This window comes from Protopterus annectens, chromosome 5.part0 (genome assembly GCF_019279795.1).
Source record: "Protopterus annectens isolate FY-2018-M chromosome 5.part0, PAN1.0, whole genome shotgun sequence".
Taxonomy (NCBI): Eukaryota; Metazoa; Chordata; order Ceratodontiformes; family Protopteridae; genus Protopterus; species Protopterus annectens.
This window is the reverse complement of record NC_056735.1, coordinates 1,814,304,228-1,814,327,374: the sequence shown is the minus strand read 5'-3', so window position 1 is coordinate 1,814,327,374 and position 23,147 is coordinate 1,814,304,228.

Below are 23,147 nucleotides of genomic sequence, written 5' to 3'. Positions count from 1 at the left end.
AACTGTGAAAAGCTACAAAATGTTAATTATAAATACATATGCATATCTACACTGGTTCAAATAATATGCAAAATGAAATTCTAAAGAAACTTACTTTATATATGCTTACTGAAGTTTTATGTTCCAGCTCCATCTTTCAAAGTGAAGAAATCTAAATCAGAAGAAGATTACCAAAATGTAGTTTTATTGATCAGGTTAGTCATCTCTCTCAAGGGAAGACTACTAGGAAAATGTTAAGCAGGATATTGGGGGACTTCCTGTATGTGTTTTTTTAACCACCTTTATTGAATTATCACTTGTGACATAGGTAAGTCTGGATCTTTTACACCCACCTGAGCTACTCAAGCAGAGGGGGGCCTCAGTTTACTGTCTCATCCAAAGCAGGATGCACTCAGAAGTACATCACTCCCTTTATGTTGCACTGCAGTGCCAGAAATCTTCCTGGTGGAAAAATAGAACCCACAGCCTTCTGCACCAAAGGTGATGGTGCTACCTGTTACACTACTGGCACTACTAATATTTGTCACTAGAGTAGTATAATATAACAGAATTATATCAAAACTATGTAGAAATGTAAGAGATAAACGTTTATTGCCATGGACATTTCATGTTGACAGGGATCAATGATGCGTGTTTTTTTAGAACAAACAACTGTCTTCCAGGCACCATATTCTGAATGTATTTAAAAAAAGTATAGGTCCAGTCCATAATCTACACTTTAGGGCAAAGGTTATTGTTTTTGATATAAGATACAGTTTCTTCAAGTGTATTGCAAAGTTTCTCTCCAGAAAGTAGTACAGTCTGTGGCACAGTGTGTTATGTGTCCCGCAGACTCCCACAGCCATCTCTCCTGTTCAGTCATGAGGTTTGGTGTATTTAACAGGGTGTATAGCAGTTTGCCCTGTCTTTGTCAACAGCCAGTGCTGTCAGTGCCATCACTCAGTAGCCAGCAACCATAAGGTAGATAAAAAAGAGAGAGACAAGGGGGACTGGATGTTTTGTGTCTATAGTGTGGTTAAGTTGCTTAATGAAGGCAAGTTAATGATTTTCCTTTTGCCCTTTGTGTTTTATCACCTGAGGCATATCTCTGTTTCCTATTTTCACCTTTCTGGAGAGGGCTTTGCTGTAGTGTTTTGTTTCACAAAATGGATTCAGCACTGATTTATGAATGTCTGTGTTCACTATACTAACATGAATGTGGTTTCCCCGTTTCCTTTCCACTTCCCACATCACCGCATTCCCTCCACTTCCTTTTACTTTTAGCAGTGCTGGTTAAAAATACTTAAGCATCTACAGCAGATGTTGGTAGTGGTTTGGGAAACGTTGAGCAAGGTTCACCTTTTAAACGTTTCATGCTTTTTATGCAGTTATGGGCAAACAGTGATTACTCAGTTCATTCTAGGGGTGGAAAACACGTTGAAACTTTCGGCAGTGAGCTCATGCTATCGTCCATTTTGTGCTGGCTGTTAGTACTCTACACTTTTTTACTTCATGAAGTCATACAGTTTCTAAGTTATTTTATTTATTCTATCTCATGTTTAAAGAACTTGCATCCCATCAATAGTTTTTATATTAATGTAGGACAATTTTATTAGTTGAAGTGGCATATATCCTGGAGTAAATGCACAATCATTTTAAAATGTTTTCAGGTTAAATGGTTTATGGGCATTCATACGGGGTCATAGGTATGAACCCACTGCTACAGAATTAGAGTTAAATCTAGAATCAATCAGGTCTTCTCTAAAGCAGTCTATCCATCTCTTTGCTGGATGTCCTTGTTTCCTATTCCCTTCTTCCTGTCTGTCCCAAATCTTTTTAACCAGAGTGCATTCTGTTTTCCTGCACATGTGCCTGAATGGCTGTAAACTGTTCTCCGTGACCTTCTCTGCAAATGAAGCTACTTAGACTTCTGCTCTGATGTGCTCATTTCTTCATCTGTACCAACAGTGTGCATCCTACCAGCGATCTCAAGCACTTTGTCTTCATCATCTCTAGCTTCCTCAACTGCTCTGCATTCACTGCCCAGGCTTCTGTACCATACAATAGTACTGCCACACCACTGTTTTTAGCCCTTACATTTCAGCTTTTTAGTCATTCTTCTGTCATATACTACCCCTGACACTCTATGCCAGTTGGCTGTAGCTGCTCTGTTTCTAGCTTTGGCCTCCTCATTCAGACTTCCCTTCTCCTCAGCTACTTGTTGAAGCTGTTAACTTTTACTACTATTTCCCTTCCATCTCAGTTCTCAGTTTCTTCTGATTTCTCCCATTTGCTGTAATTATATGTCTTATCACTAATTAGTTTCATCCCATATGCCTTCAGTTTTGCATTAAATTCCCCTATCCTTCACTGAGGTTCTTGCTCACAGTCTGCCTTGAATGTAACATCATCTGCATACAGTGCATTATCGATCTGACCCTCTGACTTGTTTGCTTATGTAGTCTGTCACCTATGAACAGTAGTGGGTTCATAGCTGAATCCTGATACACACCCACTCCCACTGGAAACCCATTTATGAGTCCAAACAGTATCTGTACATGTGTCATTGGGTCCTTGTCCATAGCCTGCACTAATTCTACCAATGTTTCTGGGACTTTGAACCATTGTGGACCACCCAAATCAGCTTTCTTAGGACCTTGGCATATGCTTTTTCCAATTCAAGAAATGTCAAGCTGAACTCATTCCTCATCTCTAGCTTCTTTTCAACTATCTGTCTCACTGCAAACATTAGGTCAGTTGTGCTGCATCCTGTTCAGAATCTGAACTGCTCATCTCCTATTCGTATTTTCCACTACTTTACATATTTATTAATCACCCTCATCAGTATGTTTATGCAGTATGACAGGACTTTGATACCACTAGTCTGTCCACAGAAGTGAATGTCTCCTTTGTTCTGCTTATTCTCCAGCCATGTGAGATGTGACTTTCTCTCTTTATAATGTGGACGCACTGGGATTTGGTTGGTGATAGATGGGAATAGGTTGTGGAGGATTATAAATGGTCTGTTAATTTTTTTTGTTTGAGACAGAGTAATGTGGAATTGGTAGAAGGATCTAATGTGGCCTAGTCCCCTAGTATGCTGCGTTTACTGGTGCAGAAGCTATTTCTAATTTCAGGAAATTGACACTTATTCTAAAACAGGGTTTGGCAAGTGTATAAAATTAATTATCATAGTATCACATTCTCTTGAGAATATTTTTCATTTAGAAAATCTGTTAAGTGTATGTACACTCGATTTTCCTGTAAGGAACTGGCCATGGACCTGGGAGCAAGCTGTGTTCAGATGAACTAAGGTCACCTTGAGGTGAAAGATGAAAGAAAAATAGGCAATATAAACCGGGTTAAGAAAAGATAGAGGATGGAATGGGAGAGATGATTAAATGTATGATAGCACAGTCTAGTTGTTGAAAGTTGCAATGAACTAGGACCTATGTACATGCTCTGACAGTATATGAAATACTTTCAAGCAGGAAAAGAAAAAAAAAAACAACTGCTGCTGAAAAAAAAAACATGTTCAGAGGACTGTGGCAAAGTCAGTACATTGCATCTAGTTGAACACACAGTGCTAGATACAACATTCACAGCAGTGTTTCCAGCTCGAGACACTATGATAATGCAGTTCTCACAGAGACTTCAATGTTATGCATATCTTTACAGTTCATAGCAGTAACTGCTTGCATTTTGAAGGTTTAAAACTTATACTAGCAGATGATACAGACAAAATAGTTATAATCCAAGTACAGGCTGATGACTTGAGGTTTATTCCAAAATGTAAACTGTTATTTTACATTATAAGGGATCGTTCTTTAACTAAACACTTGCTACTGGGGTACGCTTTGCAGGGTCTGCCATAATACCTCATTTATTTTGGCATAATGATGTCAATCATTTAGCTATAGAAAAAGCAAGGAAGCTGGTCAGTCACAGAATGGCTCATGCAGTGTCACTTTTAAATATTTCAGTTATAGAGCACTAGGACATTTATGATACAGGCCCTGTATGGGTTAACAAGGACAGGGTACATCTTTCTGCATTTGGTTTGGACCTTTTTAATCTGTTTGGTTATGTTTTTACAAATGTTACTTGTTTTGAAATAAAAAAGACAGCTCTTTCCCTCTCTCTCTTTCTCTGTCTATATGTATATATATATATATATATATATATATATATATATACACACACATACACACACACACACGCACACACACACACACACACACACACACATATATATATATATATATATATATATATATATATATAAAAACATGTTACAATCCACTGAGGAAGCTGCATATCTTGCAGCTGAAACTGTTTTGGGTTTGATTTAATAAATGTATTTGGCTCTTTAACACATTCAGTTAATTATTTTATCTGTATATACACACACACACACACACACACACATATATATATATATATATATATATATATATATATATATATATATATAGGTGTATATATATATATATATATATATATATATATATAAAATGCGAAAATTAATAATGAAACATTTATTTATTTTTACTTACAGAAATTATTGCATTATTTATTGCTATTTCTTTTATGCCATATAGCACATTTTAACAAATACAAGAAAAGTAGCCATTAAAATGGTAGCTTAATAAGTTGTTGAGTGCTATCTTTCCTGTGGCCAGGAAATGCGTGTGTGTGTGGGGGGGGGGGGGGCAGGTTGTTACAAAGCTTGGTGGGCAGTTGCTCTCAGGCCATACCCCCTTTTATTCCTTCTTTCCTTTCTTTCCTTGGCTGATACAAGATCAAATACCTATCACATTGAGTAATAGCAATTGGAAGTGGCCAGTTTTGCTGAGGAGGTGTGTTCGTAGTCCACTCAGCTCCAAGGACAGGTAACCAGGAGAGCTTCGTGTCACTTAGAAATACATCTGTGGTTAAAGATGAAAGTACAGTATGAAAAGTTACATGTTGTTGATTTCTTTAGTTGTTATAATCCTGACTATTTACAGTATAGTTTAAGTTCAATAAGTAATTCCCAAAAACAGCAAGTAACCAGGTACCAAAGCACAAAGACCAGTAATCCACGCTAGCACCTCTGTCAAATGAGGCAATAAAGCCACGGATAAAATCTTCAGTGAACGCTCGTTTATTTAGCATATTCCAACAGTTGCAAAACCACCAGCACTAACACAAATCACACAAATGTCTTAAAGTCTCCATTTTTATTTGATACACTTCATCAGATGTGGGCCATATTTTTAAAGCAATAATGCTGCTTGTTGAGTAAATTCTTAATCATTGCAGCAAGAGGACGTAGTGGAATCCAGGATATCCAAAAACAAAGTTCAGCAAACAAAAAGATGCCCAATGTTGAGAGTAAGAACACTTTAATTCCAAAAAACAGATATGAACAAACGGGTAAGCGCTTTCACGATTGCTCGCTTCTTCAGACCTTAAAGCGCTTACCTGTTTTTATTTGTTTTTATCTGTTTTTTGGAATTAAAGTGTTCTTACTCTCAGCATTGGGCATCTTTTCGTTTGCTGAACTTTGTTTTTGGATATCCTAGATTCCACTACGTCCTCTTGCTGCAATGATTAAGAATTTACTCAACTAGCAGCATTATTGCTTTAAAAATATGGCCCACATCTGATGAAGTGTATCAAACAAAAACAGAGACTTTAAGATGTTTGTGTGTTTTGTGTTAGTGCTGGTGGTTCTGCAACTGTTGGAATCTGCTAAATAAACGAGTGTTCACTGAAGATTTTATCCGTGGCTTTATTGCTTCGCCTGACAGAGGTGCTAGTGTGGATTATTAGTTTCAATAAGCAGAATGAATATATTTTTTAAAGTTATTATAAAATGAAGCGTTTGCAACTGCAGCAGGAGTTATTATATATTTCTAGGAAGCAAGGCAATGGGCACAGTATTTTTAATCTTACTGGATAAAAGAAGACATTTTTATAAGTCTAGTCCATAGACTTTTAGACAAAGGCTATTGTAGATTTTATAAGATATAGTTTGTCAAGCGTATTACAAACTCTCTCTCCAGAAGGTAAAACAGTTTCAGTCTTACTGGGTAAAAAAAGATGTGTTTTGACATTTCTGACCATATTAATAGCCTGCATTCCTTCCTGTTTGCCATTGTTTTCATAGAATAATCTTTGTTCCACTTCGTTGTATTATTTCCCAAATTTGCTGGAGAATTTCTACATGCAGTTTTCAGAATTTGTTCCTTATGTTTAAAAAAAATGAAATTTGACTACCACAGATCTTGGTGGAACTTTGGGAATATTAGAAAATTTGGATAAGGATATATTGGATCTTTCAATTCCAATACAGAGACCCCTGTGCAAAGTTAAGACTTTAAGGATCCACAGTCAGGAAATGGGCAATGCTATTTTCTTTTACTTTTTCACTGCAGGTATCAACTGCAATATTATTTCTTCAGTATGCTTCTCAAGGTCATCTAGTTTATTCAATAGATGACAGTTTTCTTTAACTGGTAAAGCTATATGCATCTCATATTTTTGACTCTTCTGTCCTAAAAACGTAATGACATTTTAATACATTTAATTGCCTGATCTTCTGATTGCAGGGAAGGTTTCAGTATTTAAGTTTGTTGTGAATGTTCTTGTCTGTTTTGCAATTTGTGCTGAAATATTTCCACGTTACAGGTTATATACTGTAGTGATACAATAACTTGAATGCCATTCCACAGATAGAAGTATGAGAAAGAGGAGTTTTTGCAGAACTTTGTTTGATCAGAATATGCGGTCAGCAGACAACACAGGAAAGAAGACTGCACTGCCTAAACAAATGATGAAGTCATGCTAAATGATATACAGTTCCTACTTCCAAGTCTAGAAAGCATACATAATGGTGAAAGAACCAAGCTTTCCTGCCAGAGGAAGTAGAAGACAGAGGAAGGACTGGAATTTTAACAGTTGTGATGTATAGTTGAAGGCCCTCAGCCTCAACATTACTATACCTATCCACAATTCTAGACTGCTTTCCAGGCTCCAAGGGAAGAATAACTGACTGGGACCAACACTGTTCAGCAAAGCCCACACAAGAGGAAGTTTTATGATTCTTAGAAAATGAATCACTTATACTTGTCAGGGGTCTACACTAGCTCTCAGCCTTCTCTGGAACAGCAGTAACAAAGTAAGAGTGCCTCTACTTTCCAGGATGACTTTCTTAAAGGCTAGCTCCAATGTAAGATGATAAGGAAGTTTACTAGTTCTGTATCCTGCAGGGTGCCCAGGGGATAGAGATGAATATAGTCCAAGGCATGACAGTGTTTTTAAGCCATAAGGAATCCTTAAATAACAGGCTGTCAACAGGCAACAGGAGGAGCATAGGAGTCTGTTTTTCTTGCCTTTCTAAATTAATTGTCTTGGCAATCATCAGACTCCTAAGGAGAACTCAAGGAAAGTTTGTGAGGTGGGAAAGCCCTGCATCCTTCAACTACTCCAAATAACATATCACACTGAAGCTCACTTCTTTGTACAATATGTGATTGCTGAGTAATAGACTAGAACTCATGGGACACCTAAGGGCCAGAGGCCTGTACTTGGCCTTTCACTGCATCATTCTAAAGTCTATAAGGATTAAATCCCAAGCACATGACTCTAGTTCCCACCAAGAATAAAACAAGTATTGAGGGGGCGTGGCTAGGATGTAGACTGGTTGGCAGCATCTTTTCTCAGCTCTGCACTCAAAAGATATTTCTGACAGGAATTTTTAAAAACTAGATATTGTAGACAAACCTATTTTGTTGAATTACTTCTACTAATATCACTAGAAGTCTACAGTGCAAAAAATTTGGCTTTAAACATTATTTTTCCTGTCAAAAACAAGAAGGAAGGTATCTGAATCTACTGAAAATGAGCTTTTCTAAGCATACCACACAGGACCAGACGATGAAAAAGGAGATACAGTCTTTATTAAATGCTATACAAGACTTGTCAGTGAAATTTGACAAAATGAATACCAAACTGGACACTTTTGAGGAGAGATCTACAAAACAAATACAGCAACTACAAGAAATAATGACGCAACAGAAGTCTCAAATAGCTGACAGAGAGAGATCCTTAAATGATACTGAGGGCAGACTCTCAGAACAAGATCTTCAGCTACATTTTTTATCACAACAAAATGCTTCATTACAAAATAAAATAGAGGATCTAGAGAACAGGTCCAGACGAAATAACCTTCGCATCTATGGGCTACCAGAGAAAACAGAGGGAGATAACATGGTGACTTCCCTTACTACCTGGTTACCAGAAGTTTTAAAATTGCCTGAAGCTCTTTCTTATGGAATTGAAAGAGCCCACAGATCCTTAAGAGCTGCTTCATCAACCATCAAATCAAAAATCACCCGAGATCAATAATAGTAAAGTTTTTTTATCACAGGACAAGGAACTTATTTTAAAAACAGCATGGTCAACTTCTCCAGTTAAATACAAAGACAACATAATCAGATTTGATAATGATTATTCTGCTGGAGTTATAACTGCAAGAAAAGAATGTCTCCCTCTGATAAAGGAATTGAAAAAAAGACAACTTAAAGTCCACTTGCTGTTCCCTGCAAGAATAAAAATATTTTTTACTGAAGGTCCTAAAACTTTTGACACTCTGCAAGCAACAGTTTCTTATCTTTCAGCTAATAAAACCTTGGATAATGTGGAAGAAATGGATTTCTCCCAATTTGGGGTTAAGCGTCACTTAGAAAAAAATGAATGCAGCACTGCTGACAAGAAGAAGAAGAAACGATAAAAGACATATGAAAAACACCAACATTATTGTCTTCTATTTCCCTGTAAGGCAAAAAAGTTCTTTGAAAGCATTCGTGCTTTACACATGTGTCAGTCTTTGAAACAATATAAATACAAGATAAGCAGGACATTTTATAACTAAAGCAAACAACCCTAAAGAAAGCAAGGTAACATATCTTTCTCTATTACAGTGTAAATACTTACAGTCATGATTTTTCTAACTCTAAATGATGTTTAGATAGTTCATTTATAAATTACCTGCCTTTTACTGCTAGTATAGAATATGATGTATTTACACTGACATATTAATGTGGTGTGTTTAAATGAGCATGATTCCTTTTTATATTATTTACACTAAGCTGCATGAAATATCTGAACTGATGTATTTAATACACATAATAATATATAAAAACTGATAGTAATAACTGTCAAAAAGTGCCTTGAAAAGTAATTATCTATTCTTTGATGCTAAAAGTGCCTTTTTGACTAACAAACAACTGTTTGGCTTGTATATCTGCCCTTAATGTTAAGAAAACTAATAGAAGTTTAATGACTGGTGTTCAGTTTAAAAAAAGCCCTAAAAACTTCACTTACTTTGTTTTTGTCTTCCCGCCATGGTCACGAGCTGGGAACTCTTATTTTACCACCCCTGAATGAAGGTTCTTCAGTTAGAATCCATTACAGTGTGTTAAACCTTCTAACAGCACAAAATGAAAGTAAACAGTCATGAGTGATGTCAGCACTAAAACAAGACAGTATGGGTGTGGTGTCAGCTCCTAAGCTACTTAAAGCAACCAGCACACTATTTATGAGATGGCAAAGTGCTTTTACAGTTTTAACAAATATTAAAAGTACACTGAAGTACCTAATGAATTTAGAAGGTATCAAAGCATACATGACGTTTTATTATATTGTAATATTTGTTATTCATTTTGAATTGTACACATAAACAGCACACAAAGCTTAAAAAGAAGTATATCACTTGGAAGAAACTGTATGAATAATTAACACATACAGACTTTACTATAATCTTTTCTGATAAGATCACCCACGTACATTACTATAATTTAACTTAATTTTATAAAAATTTAATATATTTAAGTCCTTGACTGGAACTATATAACATATTTGTAAACACACTGCAGCTAGTGTACTCAACCTTAAGGATAGTAAGTCAATTAAGGTTCATGAATGTAGCTATGTGTTATTAGGCATTTTAAGAGTAAAAAAGAGTTGCTGTTTAATTATCAAGATACTCTGTAAATATTAAATTGTTCAAGTAGCACAATCATTAAGCAGTAATGATCAAGAAAAAATCTCAGTCTTGCTTATGATATCGTTTTATATATATATATATATATATATATATATATATATATATATATATATAGGAAAGAACTGCTGAATTATAAGTATGCTTTTATTAAAGGCAAGTTATATTAATATTGAACATCCTCACTGAAAATGAATGGTTGTGTAGAGACACAGTAACTCCCATTATATAACCAAGGCTAAAGAGATTGTCTTGTATGTCTAAATTGATCAGCCTTGAACCTTAGATTGCAAATAGACATGCAGCATACTTTTACTTATAATACTGAATATATATTATATAACATCACAAACGCTAAAGCCATTGTCAGCTACATCTCATATCAATCGGCATTAAAATATGATTTGAATAGCATAGGCATTTACTAACATATTGCTGTTCGTACCTGAAATGCATATAAGTAACAGGTCTAATTTCTGTCTATGAAAGTAAATACCAGGCTGTGTGCATTTGTTAATTATGAAACAAGAGCGTGCTATCTATTCTTTTTAATATCCTATAGGTATGTACTTGTTAGAGACACACACATGCTGCAAAGCTGCTAGTTATTGCATATTCATTAGTCTATTTCTGACTGCAGTGTTGTAAATATATGGTGTGGACCACTTGAGTTGAGAATATGTCTCTATATTGGGCATGTTCTCTGTTTGAACGTTGTATATTATCTATAATATGATATGGAGTACCCTCACTAAATTCAAAGAAGCCACAATAGAAACAAATATTTATTAAAAATGGAGAATAGAAGGATGAAGAGAAAAATGAAGGAAAATGGTTGATGGTCATATAAGGTTATCTTTTCCTGTGTATGTCGAAGAGTTGTCAGTAATAAGTACCAAACAATTGTGTTATAGCATATTTAAAGCCTACTTTGCTTCTCATATTTTCCAACCTTACAGTTATAACACTGCAGATAAATCCTGTAATATCATAAGGAGTATGAGTTGCTATTTGACATATGACATATGTGGTACACTAGCGATGAAATATGCCAGTGGCAATACAAATGTAACGTTATATTCATTGTTACGGATACTTTCTGATTTAATCTACTTGTGGCATGGTTAACTGATGCATATAATGCTTAACATTTTTTTTTATGTATGTATGCATATATGTGTGTATGTATGTATGTGTGTATATATACATGTGTGTGTATGTGTATGTATGTATATGTATATATATGTATATATATATATATATATATATATATATATATATATATATATATATATATATATATATATATATCCCCTATCTATTCACGACAATTCATTTCACTGAAACTCATTTTAATCGACAGTTCATTTAAATCGACAGAAAGATGTGCCCCTTCAAAAATTGTTAGGTGGGGCTTCCACCACCTCCCTAACTATATATATCAACTCCAGGGTTGCACAACATTGGGGAAGGGGGCACATCTTTCTGTCGACGAAATGAACTGTCGACGAAATGAGTTTCAGTGAAATGAATTGTCGGTGAATAGATAGGGACCCATATATATATATATATATATATATATATATATATATATATATAGGTAGACCATTACAATAAATTTGATACCTATGAATGCCACTCACACTATAAGGGAGATAGACAGCAAGCATATTATTTTTAAGATGCATAACCATTATTGCTACACAAAATATATATTAAAATAAAAGATTTTCCTTTACAATTTAAACAAAACCAAATAGTTAAGTATTAAATCTATGTATAGTTGTGTTGCCTTAGTGTTTTATAAAATATCAAAAATAGATAAAGACTGTATTTAAGTAATCTGTAAAGACAGATACATGTATACTTAAAAGATATATAAGATACTTTTCATTATAAAACTACCATATGGCGGGGCCGGGGGAGGATGCTGAAATGCAGACTTAGAGGGATCGCTTGAATGATTAGATCATTCAAGGATGAGATGTTTTTTTCTCATGGAGGGGTTTGGTGGTTGTTTATCTTATATTGTTCTCAGTTATGATCTTGTAATTTACTTTTATTGGGTGTCTATAATCTATTGTAATACTGTTGGAAGAAGAAAGAACAAGTCATTCTCTTCATGTACACACATCTACACATTGTTACGAGTATATGAATATGGATAAAAGCAAAGCTAATATAAATCCAATTGCAAAATGTATATCTCTTAATGTAAATGGTTTAAATAATATCTGCAAAAGGGGAAGTCTTTATAGATATTTAAAGCTATGTGAAGCACAAATAGTATTTTTACAGGAAACACACCTTACACAGGAAGACATAAATAAAATAAACAATAAAAAATACACAATACTAGTAAGTTCCACCTATAATCAGAAGCGAAGGGGAGTAGTAATTTTGTGGAAAAACACTACTTTAATGCCTAAAATCATAAATACGTTCCATGACAACTCAGGAATGTTTTGTCTAGTGACAATATCTATCAATGAAATTATATATACATTAGTGAATATTTATTGGATACCAGGACTAGGTGTTAGAGTGGCCAAACAACACTTAGAAGACATTGTACAATATACCAAAGGCAATTTAATCATAGCTGGAGATTTCAATTGCATTATAAAAGAAACTGACACAAATACTAAAACTACATGTAAGAGATCACCTTTAACAAAGTTGTTATCTGAGTTTGTTGAAACTTTTAATATAGTTGACATAAATGAGTATGCTATCCCAGATTCACTATTCTTTACACATTTTTCCCATAGACATAATATATACTCTAGAATAGATAGAGTGTACATAACAAACGATTTAACCTCTAAATTAAATAAAGGCAAGACAATTTCATGTCCATTTTCAGACCATAACACCATAACATTTGAGATAGACTTATGTTTCAAGAGAAGGATATCAGTAACAAGAATACCATCTTACATAACAAATCTCAAAGATTTTAAGGAATTTTATATTAAAGAGACACAAACATTCCTAGATATCAATCTTACAAAAGATGTATCTGAAATATATATATATGGGATGCATTGAAAGCATACCTATATGGAAGAGCGGTGGGATGGTATAAAAATAAACAAAAACAGTGGAATAAGGAATTAATGGAATTACAGTCAAAAGTAGATAATTTAAAGCTTGATATTCAAAATGGAAACACCAACTTAATAAAAGAACTAGAAGATACTAATAAAAATACTCAGAGATGCTACACCACAAAACAATGATCAACTTAGAAAAAATTAAACTATGTTACTATTCAATGAACCCTAAAAACCAACGAAGAATAGCAAATAGGACTAAAAAGATTATTAAAACAAATCAAATCGAGGAAATACATAATATAGAAACCAAAAAGAAAGTATCTGATTTAGAAGGAATACTAGAAGCTTTTAGGCTATTTTTTCATAAACTTAATAATCAAAATGAGAAAACAGAAACACATTCCGCATTGAAAGCTTTTCTCAAAAACAATGTTAAAGTTAGGTTATTAGAGGAGCAGGTACAACTAATAGATAAACAAATAACAATGACAGAACTTAAAGCTGAAGTAAATAAGCTAACATTAAACAAAGCTCCAGGTATAGATAATATCACCCCAGAAATGTTTAAATTACTATCAAATGAGGCTTTGCTGTTGTTATTGAATGTCTTTACATCAGTTAAAAATGGTAAAGACATTCCTCCTTCTTGGAAGTACACATTAATATCACCAATTCTGAAACAAAATAAAGATCCCAGTGAATGTTCATCATACAGACCCATTTCACTTCTTAATATAGATTATAAAATTTTTATGGCAATACATGCTGCTCGAATAAAACAATTGCTACCACTTTTGATAGAGGAGGATCAAACAGGTTTTATAAAGAATAGGAACACTTATGACAACATTAAAAGAATTCTTTCCTTAATTGATTATATAAATGTCACAAAAAACAAAATGAATGTTACTAGCTTAGACATAAATAGCGCATTTGATTCAGTGAACTGGGATTATCTATGGTTAGTTTTAGAAGAATATGGCTTCTCAAACAACTTCACTTTGTTAATAAAATCATTATATGAAAAATCATTGGCTTATATAAAACTGGGATCTTGTCTGTCTAAATCTATTAAAATAACTGAGGGCACAAAACAAGGCTGCCCTCTTTCTCCGTTACTGTTTGCGCTAGTCATTGAACCCTTAGCAAATAATATACGTATGGATAAAAATATTGAAGGAATACAACTAGACAACAGCCTAGAGCTTAAAATTCAACTTTTTGCTGATGATATTTTAATTACCTTAAAAAATAATAATAGCAGTTTAAAAGCATTATGGGACTCAATTCAAAACTTTCAGAACTTTTCAAGTCTTAAATTTAATGAGAACAAAACAAATGTATTGCATATAAATACTAATAAAAAAGATCTAAATAAAAAATACCATAAATATATCTCTACCGATAATATAATTAAATACTTGGGAATTATAATAACTAACAACCTAGATACTACAATTGAAACAAATTAAAAAGAGACCTTAAATAATGTTAAAAATCTAATACAAAGATGGAATAAATTCTTCTTTTCAATGGAAGAAAGGCTTTATATAACTAAAATGATCATATTTCCAAAAATTCTTTATGTCATACAAGCTTGTTCTTTGCCACCAGCTAAATCGCACCTAAAACAATTAAATGATTTAATGGTAAGATTCCTATGGTATCCAAAAAAAACAAGGATAGCTATGAAGTATCCTCTAGATGATTGGGATATAGGTGGCATAGGTTTACCAGATATAGAAATATATTTGCATTCATCCATTATTAAAACAATATCATTATGGCTAAATACAAAATATACATCAAAATGGAAGCTAGTTCATGAGAGAATCTGGTTAAAATCAGGATTTGTAGTAGCAAATAATATACAGATTTCATACCAAACAATTTTCTATGGCTGATGAAGGAATATATGATGATACATAAGAATAAAAATATAAGTTCCAAATACATTACTTATACATTAAAAATTTTCCAAAATCTTATTAATAGCAATCCTGATATTAAAGCATGGTCATTTCTTTTATATCCAGTAGCGTACACACAAGGTAATATAATAACATTTAATTTGGAAGTAGTCAACATGCTTAAAGAAAAGGGATTAATATATTGGCATCAATTGCTAAACTCTGGAAAACCTCTGACAATAGACCAGATTAAACAGAAATTAAATATGGAAGATAGTTTGTGGTTACATGTACAAGAATTAAGACAGTATATATTAAGCAAACAAGAAACAATGCAACCATCAATAAGACAAAATGTTCCTAACCTTATAGAACATACAATATTACTAACAAATCAACCCATTACTGGAAAGGAATACTTATCATCTATTTATAAAACAAACAAAAAAATAAAAATGCATAATAATGACAAAATATGGAATTATTTTAGATCAGTTAATGGACATGTGCCAAATGACAGAGATAAAAAACTAATTCTTCTCTCTCCAAAGCAGACATCACTTTCATTACATTGAAGACTTTTTACATGGCAATTCATACACAGATCTTATGTAACCCCTCATAAAATGGAACTTAATGTTTAAGAAAAATATTGGCTGCTGGAGATGTGATTTATCAATAAAAGCAGACTGGCAACATATGTTCTATGAATGCCATTTGATTAAACCATATTGGGATAAAATAAATTATTTTCTGCAAATGGTATTCAATGATAAATTCCAGATTTCCAAATCTATTATTTTATTTAATGTACCTGTACCCAACTGTGTGCCAAGAACAAAATATGTAATCTTATGGACTCTCCTAGCTATTGCAAGGAAGAACATTACATCAAACTGGAAATCCAAAGCTTCTCCAACTTTTAAGCAATTCATGAATATGGTGTCAGCAGTATCACAATTGGAAATGAACACTATTAAAGGAAGAACTGAAAGAACTACATCATTATACGTAGCATGGCAAAAGTAACTGAAATACTGGAGAATAATGACTGCAGCAGATTATAATCAGGAAACAATTGTATAGAAAGTCAATTATATGTCAACAATAGACACCCTTGTAAATACTTTATTTTGGTTTTAATGTTTGATATCTGTTTAGAGGTTTTAGCCTACCTTTTTAAATAATTCGTAAATACTTCATTGTCATAAATAACCTGCATTCATGTTTTCTTGTTTTTGGAAATGAATAAAAATATTAAAAAAAAAAAAAGAATAAAACAAGTATTTAGGGATGCAGGAACAAAGAAGCAACACTGAGCAAGAGATCATGGGGACCATAAGATGTTTAGCCTTATGCATCTTTAAGTAGATACACTTTAAAGTTCTTATTACCCTTTTCGAGAACTTAGTAATTCTTACCTTACAAATTGATTAGGGACATATATATTAAGTCTGGTGTAAAGTTGTGTCCACCAATCCAGATGGGTCTGATAAGGAAATATTACAGCTTTGGGATTACTTCTTTGGATCTTGAGGATATTCTCTTCGAAATTAGCTAGGCATGGTAGAAGGATTCCCTAACAATGGTGGAAACATAATGATCAGATAAGAAAGTTGTCTATATTACATAAGTATCCAGATCTCTTATGACCCTGCCCAACTGAAGAGGAGTATCATTTATGACCTATGAGGTGGGAACAGCTTTCTTAATGAATATTATTATGCTGTACTTTTATGCATTCAACTTGAGACCATTTTAATATACTGGATATGTGTATATTCCTGCTCTTAATGGAGCGGTTTAAATTTAATGGATGAGCTGATAATAGTGTGCAGCTTGCAGTTGCTGGCAAACTTGGCCAGACACACTTCAAAGATATTGGCTTGAATGTCTTCAAAATAAATATAAAAAAAGAGAGGGCCCGACACTGATCCTTGTGATACCTGATTGTTTACACTTTTACATTCAGGGAGAGTATTAGTAACATTCATGACTTGGGGTTTGTTGGATAGCCAAATGCAGGGGCGGCTCATGGCATCGGACTGCCGGACTGCAGCCCCCTCAGCTAAACAGAAGAAGAAATCTGTAGAAGAAGAAATCTGTAAAAAAAAAAAAAAATACCTTTGCAGCTGTTTATAACTTTAATTCGAGTCCACGACTCGGAAGTACGCGCATGCGCACTTAACCGCCTCAGGCTGCGGCGGTTTTAAACAGATTTTTTTTTTGTTTTGATTGCAGCCCGGTGGTGTAATGAAGGCATCATTGTGATGCCCAGAAGTCTATGCGGTTCCAAACCGCATAGAATTTGAAGGGGCTTGGACTGCGACGTCCGCAGGCACATCATGACATGCTTGCTGGGCTAAAGGCTGCTGATTGGTTGTCGCTCTCTTCCCGGGCTTTATGTGCTGGGAAACGAGCGAGAATCAGTCAGTTGAGTTGTGGGCTTCACTTGTGGTGTCCGATTTTATTATTTGGCAATTGGCATTGGATTTTAATTTTTTTTTTTATTTGGGCGGATTTTGTCAGCTGTGCTGTGCAGCCTGTGCTAGCCTAGCCTGAAGGAAGAAGAACAGAAGAAGAAAGAAGAAGAAAGAAAAGAAGTTAGAGAAGAAGAACAAAGTGGAAGGTGCAGAATTAAAGTAAGTATTGTAGCTCATGTAAATGTGCAGAGAATCCCACCCATCCAAGGTAGACACAAGTACTAGAGTGGCTTTTCATCTGTCCTTGATTTTTACAGAATGGTCTGGTTTCTGTCATATTTTTTGTACTGTTGATTTATGCGTATTACTCAAAGTGCCTGTTGCTCTGTGTTTAAGTAGCAATACTTTAATGACCATCAGGTAAGCTTGGCTGAGATTGCAAGATGCAAGTAAGCTTTAATAAGCATACTGTTAAAGAATTGCCAACATTGAAAGCCTTTCTGTTGCCATGTAGAGAATACTTAACTAGATAATGTATAAGCCTTGGGTATTGAAATGCATATGCCAGTATTTGTAATAAAGGACAGAATTACATTATTTTAAGAGTCTCATTACACTTGGAGACTTCCAGTCATCTCTGCAGGCTTTACCCGTAAACCAAATGCCAATCGCATGGTCCATAACCTGTACAGTAATCCTTTTAAGCAATGTATCTTGAGCTTATTTCTTGTTTGCTTTTCATTTTTTACTTTGATCATGTTTTCCCCATGAAACAAGTAGATGTCAGGCAGCAGGTCTTTTTGAGGCTGTGCTCAGTGGCTTGGAATTTACTGTTCCTGGTTCCGTTCTTTTTGAGGCTATGCTAAAGGGCAGATCCTGCCTTTTGAACCTGGTTGACTTTTTCAAAACAATCACTAGAGCCATTGATGAGGGCGAAGCAGTCCATACAGCCTACCTGGACTTGGCTAAGGCCTTCGACACAATACCCCACTCAGGCATCATAGATAAGCTCAACAGCTTAAACGTAAACCCTTATGTCACTAGATGGGTTGCAAACTGGCTAAAGGACAGAACCCATAAAGTTAAAATCGCTGGAGCAATGTCAGACTCAAAGCCAGTCACAAGTGGTGTCACACAGGGATCTGTCCTGGGACCCCTCTTGTTCGGCATTTATTTCTCAGATGTTAAAGCAAACATGGGAGGGTTGTGGCTGACAAAGTTCACAAATTACTGCAAACTAGGCGCCATAGCCGATACACCAGCGGACACATACATCCTACAAAAAGGCCTCACAGAAACAGACATCTGGTGCCGGAGTCACGGCCTTAAACTAAATGCCAAAAAATGTATAGTCATCCCCTTTGGGAAAAACAAAGTACCCACAAATTATCACATAGACAGCAACCCACTGAGTACGGAAAAAGTAATCAGAGACCTAGGGACCCAAGTCAACAGCGACCTCTCATTTGACACCCACGTTGCCAAAGTGGTTAGAAAAACATTCTACCTTGCACACCTCATCATGAAGGGATTCACATCCAGATCCAAGGATGTCATTGTACCCCTATACCCCTCCCTCATCAGACCCATGATTGAGTACAATGCTCCATTTGGTATGTACCTCACCCATTATTTGCAACAGCTGGAGAGACCACAAAAGTACCTCACCAAGAGGATCAAGGGTCTCCAACATATGTCTTATTCTGCCAGACTAAAGAAACTTCAGCTCTATTCAGTAGCATACCACCTGCTCAGAGGTGATCTCTGCCTGATGTACAAGGCCATGTCCAATCAGGATCTGATGGACATGCTCCACCTCAAAAAATCCAAATCCATCAGGACCACGAGAGCTAAAGACTTAAACCTTGGCACAAGTATGAATAGGACATGCTGGAGGGATAGGTTCATAACCCAGAGGCTTCCCATGCTTTGGAACAAGATCCCAGTTCATATTAGGCAGAGCCCTCACTGACTCTCTTCAAGAGAAATCTTGATGAGTGGATGGGAGATCGTAAGTTTACCCCAGGGGTCACATCTGTGTCACTGCTAGACAGGGGCACAGTAAACTAATTCTATTATATAAGGGGACCTTCATTGTGTCACTACTAGACAGAGGCACAGTATTCTAAATTTATTCTGTACATTTTTGTACCATTTCATGGGGTGGCAAAAGCCACATCACTATGGCTAGGCTTACAAATGCCCCAGGGCAGATAGCCTAGTACTAAACTATGAAACTATGAAACTATGAAACTACTGATAATGGTGGACTGTGGAATTGTGCATATTTACTGATAATGGTTGACTGTAGAATTGTGCATATTTACTAATAATGGTGGACTGTGGAAGTCTGAGTAGACTTTTATGATAAATGTTCTGAACTGGGCAGTTTTGCCATTATGGGTGCATGCGTTTTGTTTCATCACTTACTGGAAAAATGTTCAAAACAAATTTAAAATGCCCTCTAACAACTGTACTGTATTGTACAAGGAATATAATTTAGTACAATGAGGAAGGTGTATCAAAGAGCACATGTATGTTTCATATGCAAGCGGCCTATGATTTGAAAACAGCCCAAAATTAATCTTTATCTGCCACTGGCAAAATGTATTTTCTTTGAATGTGGGTTTCAATGCTGTTTCAATGAATGTGAGTTTCAAGGGCAGAGAAGTTTTAATGCTAAGTTTTCATTGTGAGACTGCATTGCTTTGTTTAGCAGATGACTTAGTGTTTGTGCTGTAAAATACAAAATAAAACTTTCAAATGAAGTCCAACTCATCATAGAAGTAAAGCAGTATACACATTAGTGCTTTTATGGTAAATGGAGTGAAATAGCCAAGTAATGGTTCATTGGAATTGCTGCAGAGGCTCCATTCAACCATGATTTTGTCAGGGGGGAAGGGCAGCAAACTCAGACAGGCCCAGCTGAACTATACCTCCCAACTGTCCAGATTTTCAAAGAAGTTTTCTGGCAAATTATTTAGGAATTAAGTCACTAAATAATGATACACTGAGTTTCAGACTTCTTAACCGTCAGAAAAATGCATGCTAAAGTAAGAACTGTTATTCTATCAACTGTCTCAATTTATACAAGAGCAATTTTTAGTACTGTTTATATGTTCCCCCAATATATTTGGCCTTGTTCAGATTTACTGCATTAACAGGTTGAGAGGTACATGCAAATAAATTGCTTTATAGAATTAGGCATAGCCAACCTCTCAAATGTCCCCGATTTTGGCTCAAAATGTTGCTCTTCCCCCTAATAATCCCTCCGCAAAATAGCAATTTTGGGTTTACATTTAAGAAATAACTGTAATAATCAAAGTTATAGATTACTTGAAATGCATGTAGATTCTTTTATTTTGTCAGCTGCTCAAGTTAGCAATACTAATATTAAAGTGTCCCTTCTTTGACAGGTTCCCAGCTGTATTATGTGGCTATTTTATATTTTTGCATCACATTTTTGGTCCATTTTTCATAAAATTATGTTTTTTGGAAAATTTGTCACAAATCACTAAAGACTGAAGTTAGAAAATAATGACAGACATTTGAGTTTCAGATTTTATACCCTACAGAAAATTCATACTAATGCAAGACCTATTCTATTATCTTTCTAAGTTTATTAGAGCAATATTTAAAAATTGTCCTTATTTTTGGGCCTTTGTCCCACTTCTGTGTATGGCTTTGTCCAGATTTCTTGCTCTGAGGTTGAGAGGTATGACAAATGTGTCAGGGCCATCACAGTCAGCCAGAGACATTTCAAATTGTGACATACTTGTTGCACCCCACTCCCCCATGTAGTGACTCTGGATGTGTCCAAGCAAAGCAAGGAGAATTTATGCAGTGTAAATGTGCAGTGTGTCCCCCCTTCCAAGGTAGACACAAGTACTACAGTGGCTTTTCATCTGTCCTTGATTTTGCAGAACGGTCTGGTTTCTGTCATATTTTTGTACTGTTGATTTAAGCTTATTACTCAGATGTATGCTTATTACTCAGAAAGTGCCTGTTGCTCTGTGTTTAAGTAGCAATGCTTTATTGACCATAAGGTAAGCTTGTCTGAGATCGTAAGATGCAAGTAAGCTTTAATAAGCATACTGTTAAAGAATTGCCAACATTGAAAGCCTTTCTGTTGTTGCCATGCAGAGAATACTTGACTAGATAATGTATAAGCCTTGGGTATTAAAGGACAGGATTCCATTATTTTAAAAAGCTCATTACACTTGTTGGAGACTTCCAGTCATCTCTACAGACTTTACCCATAAACTAAACAGAATGCCAATCATGTGTGGTCCATAACCTGTACAGTAATCCTTTAAGCAGTGTATCTTGAGCTTGTTTCTTGTTTGCTTTTCAGTTTTTACTTTGATCATGTTTTCCCCATGAAACAAGTAGATAGTTGTCAGGCAGCAGGTCTTTTTTGGATAAGAAACATTTTTACAAGTGGGGGCATCACAGAGATTTCTACTTTCAGCATGTTACTTGGTACTTTAATAAATCTGAATATAAATAATAATTAGAACTGCAGTGCGGAGAAGTGGTTTGAGTTGAGTGCTTCTTGTTTTTCTTATACTTGATTTTGACTGGCATTCCAGTAATGTATTTAAAAAGTAATTTATTTTTTCATGCCTCACAACCTTTTGTTTCCATCTAGATATTAAGTAAGTTGTCATGCAGCCAATGCATTGAATATTTTTATTCTTCTACACTTATTTTTGTCTTGATTGGACTCTCATAATGATGGTTTGGCACCCAGGGCAGCGTATTTAATTAAAGTTAGTTTTTGTGGTTTTGAGCATAGCTCCTCCCCTTTCTAGTTGGCTGCACCCCTTCCCCTTGACCCCACCCATTCAGCTGTCTCCTGCAGCCCCCCTTTGATTTGAAGTCACCAGCCGCCACTGGCCAAATGGATAACATAAAAGTTCACGTTAAGTTTGTCAAATCTTTCAATAATACCAACATAGGGGATAGTGCTAAAAGCATTGGCCAGGTCAAGATAAGTAGAATGCATGACAGACTACTGTCTCCAGCCTAATAACCTTTTCAAAGAAATCCTCAATGCTTAGGAGATAGACCTGGCCTTCACAAAACTGAAAGGACTGAGCTGTAGATCAGTTAAATTGCCTCTGGCTACATAAATGAGTTCTGCTATAATAAGTTCCAAGGATTTGCATATTAAGCCATTGAGGCTTATGGGCCTATAATTACCTAAGTCTTTAGAGAGACCACCCTGTGTATAAGAGTCACTGTAGCTATTTTCTAGGTACCAGGCACAAACTCCTTGAATAGGGTGAGACTAAACAATTTAAGTAGAGGCTTAGGTTGTGCATACTTGTCACTGCTCAAAATGAAATGCTGTCTACTATGTTTGGTTCCATGGAAGTTTTATTTATAGTCATTCATCAAAATTCTAAAACTTATTCCAAAAGGATTTCAGAGAAAATAAAATTTTCAGGGATAGTGGGGTAACAATGTGGCGCAAGGTAGGGTAAAGTTACCACTAAATTTCTCCGCTGATATATTGTCTGCATCATTGAAATCAAATTTTCTGTTACAATTAAATCAGATTTCTCATGACTGAACTGCAGACCATGATAAAGGGTCACTCACTGATCTCTTGCCACCTTGGACCAACCAACTGTGCTGATTGTGTGATAGTCTCAGAAGAAGAAGTCTCAGCCCCAAATACCATCAGTTCATGACTGGGTGACTCAATTGGCCACACCAG